This window comes from Copidosoma floridanum, unplaced genomic scaffold (genome assembly GCF_036245765.1).
Source record: "Copidosoma floridanum isolate Cflo_tuat_1 unplaced genomic scaffold, Cflo_Japanese_pri ptg000001l, whole genome shotgun sequence".
Taxonomy (NCBI): domain Eukaryota; kingdom Metazoa; phylum Arthropoda; class Insecta; order Hymenoptera; family Encyrtidae; genus Copidosoma; species Copidosoma floridanum.
The window spans coordinates 12836888-12851373 of NW_028321878.1; the positions used below are offsets into that span (position 1 = coordinate 12836888).

At 43.2% G+C, this 14486-nt stretch overlaps 1 protein-coding gene across 3 annotated transcripts in view; it reads left to right on the top strand.

The window, feature by feature from the left end:
- The window catches only part of LOC106636219 (uncharacterized), an 81281-nt gene that overhangs the window by 15873 nt on the left and 50922 nt on the right, over positions 1-14486 (top strand). The window lies entirely within an intron of this gene.

The window sequence follows — 14486 nt, forward strand, 5'->3', positions numbered from 1 at the left end:
ACCCATAGTTTTTTCATTTCTCATGTTCGATAAATTATAACCAACCGGCGTTAACTGCGACAATAACAACCCCGTCAATCCGATGGGCTGTTTCAACTGTACACCTTTATTTTTGTCCAATATGCAATTGTCAAAGTTATTTTTGCTCACCCCCTCCTCCGCCCTTGGCAAGGCGAAGCTAAGCAAAAAAGTGCCTTGTTTCCGCGCGTGCACCCACCACTCCCTCTGCGCTTGAAGTATATCCAAATAGCCTTTTTTAACGTGTACTCGCTCGCGTCACGTGTGCACGTATATCAAGACGTATCAAGACCCCAAAGGAGTGAGGGCAACGCACTACAGTCCGTATGGCATATTGAAAGGAAGAAAGTGCCCTGTGCACTTACGCACATTTACGTATTATACTTGCTTGGCGCAAAAACAAAGATTAAGGAAGTGTATAAGTACGGACACAGGGGAGGCAAGAGAGGACAGAGCGAGTAGGGAAAAACCACCTCTCCGTGCGCTATACATGTAGGGGGTGCACGCACGCGGAACGACCCTCGTAATTCTCATTTTCAAGTATAATATCCCGATATTGTTTGAGCGGGGGGGGGAGAAGAAGAAGTGGTTGTTCCCTGTGATGTGTCTTGCGTAGGCGGTGTACCTGCGTGCGTGCGGGGGTGTCTAGGGGAGCTCTTGGAGAAATTTTGGTTGCCGAACTTTCTCGACACTCCCCCGGCGGATTTCGTGTGCAATTAGGCTGTGCTCGCGCGGAGGTGAAAGGGGGAAGAAGTCGGAGAAGTTTACAGGGGAGAGTTTTAGTATACACGTATTATGCACAGAGCGAGGGGGGCTACCCCCCCCCCCATCTTTGGTATTGTTTTGCCCGCTCGTGCAGTCTGCGGCGCGTAAAATGGAATCTTAATTGGCAGAGCGTTTTGTACTTACTTTGCAGCCAAGTTTCGTGCGGGGCTTGGGAATCGATGGCCATACCCGCTGGAAGTTGAGTGCCTATATATATAAGTGTATAAGCGATGCATCCGCGGATAGGAAACAGGCTTTTGTGCGCGTACCTATACGAGTTTGATCTATATTTTGGATGGTTGACGAGTGTTTCGTCGTTGAGGACATGATACAATGTACGCCATTGGTAATGATAATTTCTTCATCTGCATCTTTTTGCTCCAAAAAAAATTGTTTGATACAATAACAATAATTACGTATAAAGTGTTACATCAATTGTTACAGAAACGGTGGTCCTTCAAAACTGTATACACCTTGACAAAGTTTAAAATAGACATTTGAGCTTGAAAAAACGCCAGTACCTACTGAATTACGTAAAATATACATGTATGTTTTTGCTATTTAAAACAATAATGTGGTGTAAAAAAATTATTTACGTAACTCGATGCGTCGCGACCATGCTTTAGCTTGAAAACGAAAAAAATAAAACAGAATAGTTTTCTCAAGGTTGCGAGAATCCAGCGGAGACGCGCAAATTTATGCCATTTTAGCGGCGATGCGTGTACAAATAAGAAGGAAAAAAAAATAGACGAGAGGAAAAAGGGGGTTCTCTCGATGCAGAGGACGCCGGAAGCCGGTGTTCCGTGGCGCGTGACCAAACGAACGGTGCCCGGCCTGCGACCGCGGACTCTGGATTCGAAGAATTTCCATTGTTGCTCCCCCCCCCACCCTCTTCCCCCTTTTACCTTATACATGCATTCGGCATAAAATACACGCCACGGAAAATGAAGGAGGAAAAAAAAGAACAACTCCCAGAAAAGCGTGCGCCGTTGTTTCGTGCCATCTTTTCCCGCCGGAGTTATGTTTTTTTCCCCCTTGTATCTCGTTTGATCCGCGGTGCGCCTCCCTGGAGTAAAGAAAATACCCCATTGTGCATATAAATGCATGTACTAGCCGCATTTGCACAAGTACAGGCACCGTGTAAAAGAAAAAGCAAACGCGAAAATGCGCGCGTACGGAAATAGGTTTTTGGAGCGGCTCGGCACTCTTTTTCGCAACGAGGGAGAGCTTGACACGGTCATAAAGTCTAATATTGCCGCGACAACTCGCGCGGGGGGGGGGGGGTGGATGCCTTCGCGCGCGGGCCGGAACGAAGTGCCGAGTGTACAGATCTACGGGCCGCATTTAAACCGGCCGGCGCCCGCTTCTAATTCTAGTGCAGTCGACCCCCCGCGTGAGCGTCGTATATAGGCTGGAGGTGCTATTCTGTGCGGTGCATCGTGGATAGACAGGGGAGAGAGAGAGAGAGTGGCGGGCGAGCTTTTGCAAGCTCGTAGATGTGCGGTTTGTCTGTCGAGAGTTTAGCGCGTTGAATAATATATAAACCCACGCGGCAGTAGATTTAGCCATCGTGGCTTCTTTGGTCGTCTGGTATGCGCGCGATGACGGAAGTCGTTGCTGTAATATGGGTCCTTTGAATGGCTCGGGTTATATACTTTGTACCTATATGTATCGTGGTCTTTTATTTTTGACGATTCAATTGACCGCACCGTACAGAGTGCCAATTGTGCCATTTATCGCGAAATTGCGAATCAACTTGTACGAGTGGATTTCACGAAATTGAAATAGACAAGCTAGTATTTACAGGTTTGAAATGGGTGTAACTGTATCACAGGTTCTTTGTACATGTTTTGGTGTCGGTGGTAGACGAGTTGATGACGATTTTGCCCAATTTTATCGGTAAAATCACTATTTACAATATTATTGCACAACACTAATTTGAGAAATATGAAACATCTTGGCGTGTAATTATATGTACAAAATCTCATTTACGCAGTTTTTGCCACCAAGAGCGACAGTGGCAAAAAGCGCCGTTCGTTATCTCCCTTTCTCCTTCCACCCGATGGAAAAAAAGCTCCCGCGCCATCGGCATACTCGGAATAGCTTCTCGGACGCCAACACCCCCCTGTATGTGTGAATCCGCAGCATTCCAAACATCCTCTCACTAAACTCGCCGTCGCTTCTCTCTCTCTCTCTCTTCCCCTTCAAAAATGGCCCCTTTGTATAAAAATGACGCGCGCCTTAATTCGCCGGATGAAACTTCTTCGTCGCCGTACATGGGACGTATGTGTAATGCAAGTGTTACCCATCGCGTCTCCCTCCTCTTCGAGCGTGCACATTACATTGGATGATAAATCGCTCCTAAATGAAAATATCAGATGAAAGGAGGTAAAGAAGAGAAAAAAAAGACGGCGCCGGCGACTTGAGATAAAGGAGACCTTGAATACACGTACGCGGAGAGCTCGACAAGTCGAGAGTTCGTCGACATTTTCTTCGCTCTTCTCTTTCTCTCTTTTTTTTATTCTTTTAATAAACGAAGATACGCATACGGTATGTATGTGCGGATTGCTCCACTCTTTTTTTTTTTTTTTCTTCCTTGTCTTGCAAAGTGACGACAAAGCTCCTTGTCTTCCTCTTATTCTTATTTGGTTGAAGGAATGGCCGACAAAGTTTTTCACACGTACGTAAACAAATACGAGAGTCGCTTTCTCTTCCGCAAGTATGCAACTCTTTCAATAATTTTTTTTTTTTTTCAGGGCTCCACCACACAAAATACGTGGTTATTTTAATATATTGTTATCGTCGTGGAGGAGGTGGATTTTTTTTTCTCTTGCCTCGTCCGTTCGAGGTAGTTCTCGCATAAAGTCGCGGAATCATGAGATGTGCGATTAATTAAATGAGAAATCTTGTGTCGAGTTTTCATTTGGAAATTAATGAGCTATCCGCGATGTGTCCCGGTTTTAATACTCATAGGTTGATAATGATGAAAATTTGTAGCTCTCGGGTAAATTAATGAGCGACTCTCCCTTGTAATTTCGATAATCACAAGAAATTGAATTCTCAAGCATATGACCAAGTTTAAAAGAAAAACAACATTAAAACAGACACAAAACCAAAAGCTGTGCTCGTGAAAATTTATTTTGTAGATGATTGCGTTCTTTTTTTCTACCGATTCGCGTTACAGCTCTTGCTCTCTCTAGTAATCATCTCCTTCGGCGGTATACTTTTTTTTTCCAATCGTATACCTGCAACGCTCGACTAACATGTTTTCATTGCGCAATTGTTGCCGTAGGGTTGCAACTGCATGGTTCTGTGTATTAACCGATAGGCCTCTCTGATAGCTCTTTTAGAGATAAATTTGTGTGAATTTTGGAAAAAGAACGATAGCGAGTAATAAATTTACGACTCGAGAAAGCGATATGGTGGTGACAGGAAACCCTCTGTTCTTGTTACCGATGACACGGACAATCAAGGACCACGTCGATATGAATGTTGTATTTTTCAACTCCCCAAACTTGATGGCTGATCGATTATTACCATCGGCACGTGTACCTATATGTATCCATTATACTCCCCGATCTCGAATCCCAAGTCCCCGATGGCGGTTATCGATCGACTCAATTTACGGTTAATAGAGCACACGGCATTCGGTAAGTAATACTCCGTACGAAACGGAGCAATCGGGCACATTTACGCGAGCCCATAAACATATATGGGTGGTGCCCCATTGAAATGCAAATCCATGATTGTATGCAAATCGCTCACCGGCAAAATCCTCTCCTCTCTCGTATAAAGATATCTGTACGCATCATCTATCTATACATTCATTTGATGTTCATGTGTTGTTGTTGTTGTTGTTGTTGGAGTCACATCAATGGGTATATTTATATATATGTAAGCTTAATTAAAATTCGCGTGACACGTGACTCTCGAAATTTAATTAATTTTCAACTCTATATTTATTATCTCCTGCCTTTAAATTGAATTCGTCATCTAACAATCGTATATTATTTTCAAAGAACGTATCGCATGCGTGATCTACTATGAAGTTGAGCCCTCGATTGAATCGTCAATTTGTCTACACACAAGCTGGCGAATGTGAACTAGCCGAAATTAAAAGTTGCAGGTACACATTCATTTTAGCTCAATGAGGGTAAATTGCCTTTGTCGCGCTAACGACATACTTGGTGCCTTTTTTTTTTTTATTGTCAACCACAACACAATGAATCCGACTCGAAGATATATTATACACTCCAAACATCGAATTAAACTAAAAAATTTCTTTTGGGCACTGAAATAAAAAGGATGTTAGATTTTACCCGCTAAACACGAGGACTGATGCCTCTCCGAAGTTACTCAGAGTAAAAAAAGCTTAGAAACTTTGAACAACATGCAAACGAGCACTGATAAAAATGTATGGTGTACATTGTAACACATAACAACGCGCACACGATAGCAGCGAGGCGTGACCTTCCAGAGTCAACAATCGCGCGTATACGAGTACAGGAAATGCGGGTGCATGGAAAATTCTTTCAGTGCGCGCGTGGGTTAAAGTAAAAGCATCTTTGTTAGGATAGCAGAGGGGAAAGGACGAGCGCACACGTGCAAGTCACTCAAATGCTCGGGTGCATAGGTATATTTAAGAGCTTCCTTTTTTTCTTTTTTTTTTTCTTTTTTTTTTTTTCACGCGTTACCCGGAGAGAGAAGTGTTACGATGATGAGCGTTTTAATCGTTACCGCAACTGTACTGGTGTTAGTGCACATCGACGCACTGTAAAAGTAACCTTTTTTTTTCTCCTCACAATATCATTGCGTTATCGCACGCCGTCGTTGTTCATCGTGGGCGATCCTCTTTCGTGATATTTATGGGAAAGATTTGAGGAATGAGAAAAAAAAAAAAAAAAATCCATTACCCGAGCCTTACGTGGACGCGCGTAAATTGAAAAATGCAGCGTATAGCGGTAGCCGAGAGAGGCGCTCCTCCGAAACTCAGTGGGACGTCTACTGCTGCTCGCCATCAGAGAGATACGAGGGGGGAAAAAAAAATAGAGACTTGTTATCCAGAGCGTGTACGCTTGTATAGAGAGAGAGAACTTTAAATCAAATGTTTGCTTTATTTTACACGAGATGCAGCAGCAGAGGGACCCTCTTTCTCTTCTCTTGTCTGCTGTGACTCACGAGAGCTTCGTCTCGGCCATACATATACACTCGTCGTGCACTAATTCAGAATGACAAAGGAGAGAGAGGGTGGGTCGTTGTTGTTGGGCCCACGTACGTTTAGAGAATTGGTCCCTCTTTTTTCTTCTAGAAAAAATAAAATTGACGCTAAAAATTGTAAAAGGTACTTTGAGTGATTATTTGTTATTATTGTATGTACCGTCAACTATGATTAAGAACAACTAGACGCGGGTGAGAGAGTGACAACGTATCCAAAATTGGGTGTCTCTCTATTTTTTTTTTTTTTTTTTTTTTTTATCTTCCACAGTGCGAGAAGAGAGAGAGAGAGAGAAAAAAATAATAATCAAGAAAAAGTTGTCCTCTTCCTCCCTCTCTGGAAGAGCAAACTATATGGTTTGCAAGTCGAGATGAAATATTAAAATTTCTATCTCGTGGGTTCGCACAGCTGTGCATTACGAGAGTAGAAAGACGCAGAAAGAGGTAGGGAATAAGTTAGCGGTGCCCCACACACATACACACTGTGGTCAAAAGACACGACTCCTCACACACGCGCGTGTAGAAGAAGAGAGAAGAAAAATAGGGGTCTAGCTCGCATTGAAGCTATAGGAGTGGCGCGCGGGTGAGTTTTGCCACATGTATTACCTCCGGGGCGTCGTCGGCCCCGTTTCCACGGTGGTTGTGTATCCCTCTATTTTCTACGCGGCGCTCTTCGGTTGGTCTAATTTTTATTTCCAACTCATCCTCTCTCTCTCTCTCTCTCTTGGGCGCGGACACATTTTCGACTCTCCGCTGGCGTCTTCGTTTTTACGGGGGGGAGAGAAGAAGAAGAGGGCTGCAGCGAGTCCCTCGGGCTCTTTTATATTCGCGAGAGAGGGAGAGAAAGGAGGGCTATTTCAAAAGTCGTCGGCGCTGTGGCTTCTTTTTCATCTCCAAACGCAGTATACCTTAATATTTTTACTAAAATAATGCGAATTAAAAAGTTTCACGAGAGTCTTGGGATTTTTGTCGAAACAACTCCAATAACCCAGTTGTAACCCGTGCTTCAAAAAATGACTGCAACTCCGGTCCTTGCGGCATCTCCTAATTTGTTTTTAATCCGTTTACCTTTGGGTTTTACCAAAAACTACAGCCGATCCCTTCCCTATAAAAAAAAATTTAGCAATCTCCCCAAGAGGCCGGTAAAAAAAACAAAAAAACAAAAAAAAAAACCTATGTACGACGAAGAAGGAGGAACAAAAAAAAAGAAAGTACAAGGATAGAGCTGCCGCATTGTACTATATACTTATACCCACCGGTCGCGCTCGACTAAAGCCGATCGTCGCTTTTGAAATGCACTCCGCGCGCGCGCATGCATCGGCGCGTCCCCATCTCGGTCTATTGAACTTTAAAAGTGCTCGCTCGCTCGCTCGCGTAAGTAAGTACAAAGTGAGTGCAACGCTCGCTGAATAGCCGTGCAATCTCTTTCTCTTTCTCTCAAGAGATAGGGAACGAAAGAAAGGGAGCACCGACCCACTGACAAATGCACACAGAGGCTGATGCACTGCTCTTTCCCCCCTCTCTGTACACGTATGTATGGGCGCGTTGAACCGCCCACGCGTTTCGTCGCAATAGTGCCCCCGTCCCCCCATTTTTTTCGAGGGGAAAAAAAAAGAGTCGATGCCCGTGTTGCATAAATAATGTACGACGACGAAGTTGCCTTACAAGTTTACTGGGGTGTATAAAATAGAATATGACGGCGAACGAAAATCATTCGCCTCTTCGAAGCGCAGTGCGGTTCGATAATACAAGTGTACCTACATGTGTAGAGGCGAATGTATATGTACATGGATCGTAACGGTGGTAAATGTTGTTCCGTTCGACCGGATGTGCAGAGTCGAAGGTTTCCCGAGGGCCGTTCTGGCGAGGAATGAAGCACGCGTATATTAATAGGTTCCCCGAGCGAGTGTTCATTTTCCTCGTCGTTTTTAAATTGCTGTTAAAGATTCGATCGCGTGCTAAATACGATGCAGAACTCGTTCTTTTTCCGGATCCGCGAGAGCCGAGTGAAGGTCGTTTATCAAATGGGTGGAAATGAACAAGTCGTACCGAAAATGTACATACATGTGTAGACGTAATTTCTTTCACTACTTTCGTCTTTTCTTTTTCCATCATACTCGTGCGATCCAAGCTCTACTGTGTTATTTCCCTGCACACCGAAAAAAAAAAAAAAAAAAAAAAAAAAAAGTGCAATCAACGACGACGACATTTGCCTATAGTGAGCCACATCTCTGAAGGCCCGTGTCTGTAATGATTATACGTATAGCTCAACAACAACAGCGATTTTAAAAACTATAAAATAGCCCGCCTTTTAATCGAATGTCAGATCCCATATATATATATTATGTATAATATAAAGTCTTATACACACAATCACGTTGTGCCGATGGTGGTGGTATATAGGTCTAGTGCCTGTTCACGATTTTCAAATTTAATCCCCCATATACTCGGGGAAGGAGGAACTTGTTCGTGCCCCACGTGTACATATACTACGAGGCGCGCAAGGAGGGAGCCATTAACTCGCCGTTCAGTGTACCTACGTATACACACGGAATTACTCTGTGTATATGAAGCTGTATGAAAAAAAAAAAAAAAAAAAAAAAAAAAAAAAAAAAAAAATGATCGGACACGAAAAACCTTAAGCATTAACTAGACGTGCTTTAGAGTAGGGGGAGGGGGGTAAGCTTTTTTTGTTCCAACTTGTGCCGTTGCGCAACAGTAGAACGGTCCTCCCGTCAACGTCACTCATCCGCGATGGCTGAGCGAGCCCGTTTTCGATCTCCGACGAACCAATTAATCACGCGATATACCCTTCGCACGTTGTGAAATGGACAAAGGGATAGCTGAGGCCGAGGAGGTAACTATAGATCCCGTTCTCTCGAGCGCACGCCTACATATTGTACCTCGTTGTTGTACATTATCGTACGGACGAAAGCCAAGTGCCTTCTCGTATGTGAACCGAAAACGAAAGGAGAAATCGATCTTTCGTAAAAGTGATATACGTAAAGTGAATTGATGAAAATACGAGGCTATCGCCGGAATGTGTCTATCCGTAAATCTATCTCTTATAGAAAAGAAAAAAGTCGAGGGAGCAATGGACGCGTTTGATTATACAACCCAAATAATGCCTCTCTCTCTCGCTCAGAAAAGCGACAACCACACGCCAGCGAAATCGATCGCCATCAGCGTTCTTTTACAATATATAAATATAAATATATATATATATATATATATACTTACATCGATACACACATATATATCCGTCGTTCGCAAAGGTACGTTGACTCTCTGCTCCGTCCAACAATGGAATTACCTCGGGAATTACCCAATGACTATCTCTCTCTCTCTCTCTCTCTCTTATTGTACTTGTGACGTACAGTTCCCCGTTATCGGTGCAATGCTAACCGGATATACATGTACCCTCGAGTATCGGTATGGTATATTGTAACGTTACACGTGACGTATGGTAGCTCGGCACATTTATATCATATAATAGAAACGCAAAGAAAGACATGTATGGGTATTGGTATATATATATATATATATATATATACATATAGGAGCATTGACTCTTTATGGTTTTTCCTTAACCTTCCGTTGCTCCGGTAGCCGAGCCGGTAGCGCATCAGGAACGTAATTATTACGTGTGTACATACTACTCTGGTACCTTCTTTCAAACTCGTCGAGATAATGATGATGATGTTTTTGGTCCAATCACCACCGCCGATGCTTCTACCGAACTTCTCTTTGAGAAACGTGTATAGTTAATGTTTCTTTTGACAACAACAAAGCTGTTTGTTTGATCATGTTGACATCGTCGTTATTTACAAGGATGATCTCGTTTTGTTTACACGTTTGTTTGAGCCTTCGTCACCTGCTACCGACATCACCTGTACCTGCGTTGGCTGGTGTAGGTGTGTAATGTTAGATAATGTACTCACTCGAAGAGACAACACTCGTTCCTTTGTTCTCGCTTTTTTTTCTTCTTTTCTACCTGTATAGGTATACCTTAATACCGATACACCCAACAAGATTCAACGAAATCAAGGCCCTTTCGGGAGATGATGTTTGAGTGTATACGTAACAGACGAGGTAACAGAAGAGAGAATAGTTTACTCTCTGAGGGGGGAAAACAAAAAAAATGATGGTAACCATAACGAGATCGTTTCGACGACTATTATATCTTCATCTTCGTACCGGTATGATGTGGCATCGTAAATTTTTCATTTGTTAATTGGTACATCCGTATGTACATAATATAAATATACATAATATAACAACACGCCAGTGATCGAGTTTGATCGATTACTGCACGTAGGTATACCTATATATTTATATATATCGTAATACAGAGTGCAAATGAATCAGTACTAACTGTAGGTATATGCGTGTTACATGTTTCTTCGTCCATGTGATTACATTAATCTCAGCCGTAACCTTGAACCAACGCTATAATATAACCGTAACGGCGTGGCGGAAGAAGAATGAAAAAAAGAAATCTGTATACTCTATAGACCCCTTTATTTTTGTGTACATGTGTATGTGTGTGTGTGTGTGTGTGTGTGTTAAACAGTGTGCACATACACCACAGTTATACTACAGGTTGGTATATAATATAGACTCGTACGATCACGTGTAATAGGTTTGGAGTTAACAATAAAAGTAGCCAGGTTTTCTCGAAGCGATTATCAAAAGCGCGCGCCTTTCAAATCTCTCTCTCTCTCTCTCTCTCTCCCTGCATCCTTTTCTCTTTGGCAACGACCTCTCGCAACAACACACATTGAGAACCGTTATAACACGTACGTACATACACCTTAAAAAAAAATCCGCTATTGTTTAACCCGAAAGTTGCCAACGCGTGGTGTATGATATATTATATATGTTTCCCCGATTGCTAAAAGATTGGCTGCGGGAAGGGGGATGAAAGGGGTGGGGGGGGGAATTCTTTTCGTGCTCGTGAATATTTGGAACACGTGGGCATGTGTGTACACACGTATAGGCGAGGTGTACCTATACATATATAGCACGTGAACCCACAAAGAAGAAGGGAAAATCCAAGTAAAATTTAGAAAGCTGCGCTATTTTACCTGTACTTGTATACATGAGATCGAACGGTGCCTCTTTTGCTATGTATACCTGTGTCTCTCTAGACCCATGCATGGGAGAGAGCCGAGAGAGGGCATTTATATAAATACAAGTCAGTATCGTTAAAAGACACGGGTTCAACAGTTTTGCACGTGGAGTACTCGTACCCTCGAGGCATACATCTGTGGAGACTGGCAATTCTCTCTCTCTCCTAAAGGTTTTTCCTCTTCTTTGTTGGGCCTCGTGACTTTCACCCGGTTTTCGGCGAAGATTTTCTTAACGATACCCTAAATTACGACTTACCTCTATTCCTGTATGTACCACATGCACAGGTACATACACATACATCTTTTTATTCTTTCTCGCGTCTATACATGAACAGTCGGAACCATTTGAGTCAGTTTTATGTGTGTGCATATAGGTGTACAACAACAACAACCACAGCCGACAGCCAAAGTTTAAATGGCATAATGCACGTTGTACTATGTAATGTTAGAGTACTGTTATTGTATGTAGGTATATATAAGTAGGGACCTTGTTGCTTCGAGCTGCAGTCGTGTATAAATTGAATTTATGGGTCGACGGAAGATGGCCACTTTTTTTTTTTTCTCTCTATTCGTTTCCATCTCTTGTGTATGCCGCGTAATATGTATGCAAACACGATGAAATCCAATGCAGAGCATTATGTGTACCACAAACGTAAAGCTCCACCACACATAAAATACCTATACGTACTAATCACGTATATTTTATTTTGTGTACATTTTACAGAGGGCATTTAACGCCTAAATTTATCGTGTACATAATTATTACGTACCAATGATATGCGTAAGTATTAGCATTGTGTGTAGCCCAAGTCAGTGTGTCGTGCAATAAGCGCCTCTAATTGGGATACAGGGAATTCCGCTGTTATAGTCTTTGCGCAATTCTCTCTCTCTCTCTCTTTCCTCAATTTTCGCTCGCTTTACGACCATTACCGTAAATTCCAAAGTAAGCAAAAATGTGTGGGACAACTTCTTGGATTATGTTGAGGTGAGCGCAAGGGTATTGGGTACTTTTGATTTATTTTACTCCACGAGGCTTAACGTAAAAGTTTTCTAAAAGAAAAAAATTAAGGGCTCTGCGTATATTGACCTGCTTGGAGGGATTGTAACGGCAAGAGTATATTGTAAGGTGCCTCTGCTCAACAAAAATCTCTAGATAAATACACCTTTATTGGCAAAACTCCCGGTTATTGGGGCTGGTTACATTTCTTAATCCCTTGCATGTCTGTTGTCATCGGTGAGATGCGAGGTGGGACGATGTGCACCGTGTAAAAATAAATCCCATCGTTCGGTAGCCCACCGTAAAAACCAGGAGCATGTCGTCCCTCTAGGGACCGATTTGCATGACCATTGTCATTACCGTTTGGAGCAGTAACTTTTATCATCGATGGCTCTCTAGACGAGGGATTGCCACCAGTCGGCTCAGTGCTGGAAAACAGTAGTTTATGTATATTTCTCTCGGTCAAGTGTCCTTTTTGCGTTTACTTCGGAATAGTATATACCTGTACAATTTTCGAGCACCACTCGCAAGTGTATGTGATGGATACACACCACCCCGTACTACAGGTATACCTGGGGGTACCGTGCACCGCAACAACGTCCTGTCTTGTATATATGCACGGTTCCCAGGAAAAGTGTACATTTTTCACCACTCCGTTCTCGGTTGATTTACAACACGATGTACTATATATATATACTTTGCGCGGGCAATGCCTCTCCCTCTAATATTTCACGTCCGTCGTCTTTCTCTCTCTCTCGTCGCGACCCCGTTATATATTATATTATATTGTACGCAGTTTGAGGACGAAAGTGTCTCCGCGTCTTCGAAGAAACGCCTACCTTTGGGACTTACTGTACCCACATGCGTCTGGACCCCTTGCTCGTTCCCATGAACTTTGACACGTGACTTTTACATTTCGCCAGTGCCAATAGTTGTGTGTTGGGTATCTGTGCAGTTGAATTCGTCATCGTTGACTTGGTCAAGGAGTAAGTGTGTTTGTGAAGATGTGCCAGATTGTCCTTTTCAATTGGTCAGAAAAAAAAAATAATAATAATAATTGAAAAACCCATTGCTAATGAACTAACATCGACCAGTCACCTCGACATGGACCTCTGGGATGCGAAAGAGATTATTGCATTTGAACTACCAATAGAATACAAAAAAATACAATGGAAGGAGGCCAACAAAAAGAGAAAGAAAAACCGATTCGTGCGTCATCATGAGCGCATCCATTGCTCTCGGGAGCAATCAGTCGCCGGAAGGCTCTTTTCAACCTGCAGTCGTCCCCTTTTATACCCTTTCGTACATATGCATTCCTTCTTCTCCGAAAGCTCATCGCTCCACCGTTACCGCGTGCCGGTCCAGTTCCCTCGTCCCCGTTGCCGAGCCACTCTCCTCCGCCAAGCGAAACTGGAGCACTAGCGTCAACCCCCTGGATTATTATTTCTCCCCGCCAACCCTCCCGAGCTGACCCCCTTTTCCCCGACTCCATCTCCCTAGCATCGCCGAGATTACCCAAACAACTCGATATCATTGGGCATTCACGGCTAGATGTATATACACCGCAAGCAGGTACGCTCATATATGCATGGTATAAAAGTGCTCGGAGGGCTCGGATCCGCCCACTCTACTTTCGTTTCAGCGTAAATTATTGAATCGCGCATTGAAGAGGTCAAGGGGGAGGGAAATGGAAGGGCTTTTGATTTGGTTAGCTCTACGGAGCCTTTGAAATCCCTCCCCCGCCCCCTCCATGTGCTTGGTTTTCCGGCTGTATGTACCAGTAAGTAGGTTACATTGCGAGGAGCATGGAAAGCTTTCGAAGCGTATAGCTCGCGTTTCGATCGAGAGAGCAAAAAAAAGAAGAAAAAAAAAAGAAACGTTTGAATTGAGTTTTAGATTCTGCGCTCGCGCGAGTACAAGCACGCTGCGAGCGAGATACGGAGGGACACGATTATGCGGGTTACGCGCAATTTTTTTCTTCCCCCCCCTCCCCCTCTGTGTGTATTTACTTACGCATCGCACACGGGTGCAAACAAGCGCACGGCCTTGCGGCTTTTGTTGCGTATATTTATAGGCTGTGCTCGTTGGCATTTCTCTCCTTTTGTGCGGACAGTGGCCTACACTTGCAGAAGGTCGTTCTCTCTGTGCTATTATACCCACCTGTGCACTCTACTTATTTTCTATTTTCAAGACTTTTTTTTATTTTACAATGTAATCTCTGGGGCAAAAAAAACTATCGAAACTTTTCGGAAGCATTCCGTGTGTGTGTGTGTGTTTACCAAAAACGAAAATGTCAAAGACAAATGATTGTTACCTCAATGTGATTCCTTTTAAGCCTTAACCTCAACGCAATATTGTAT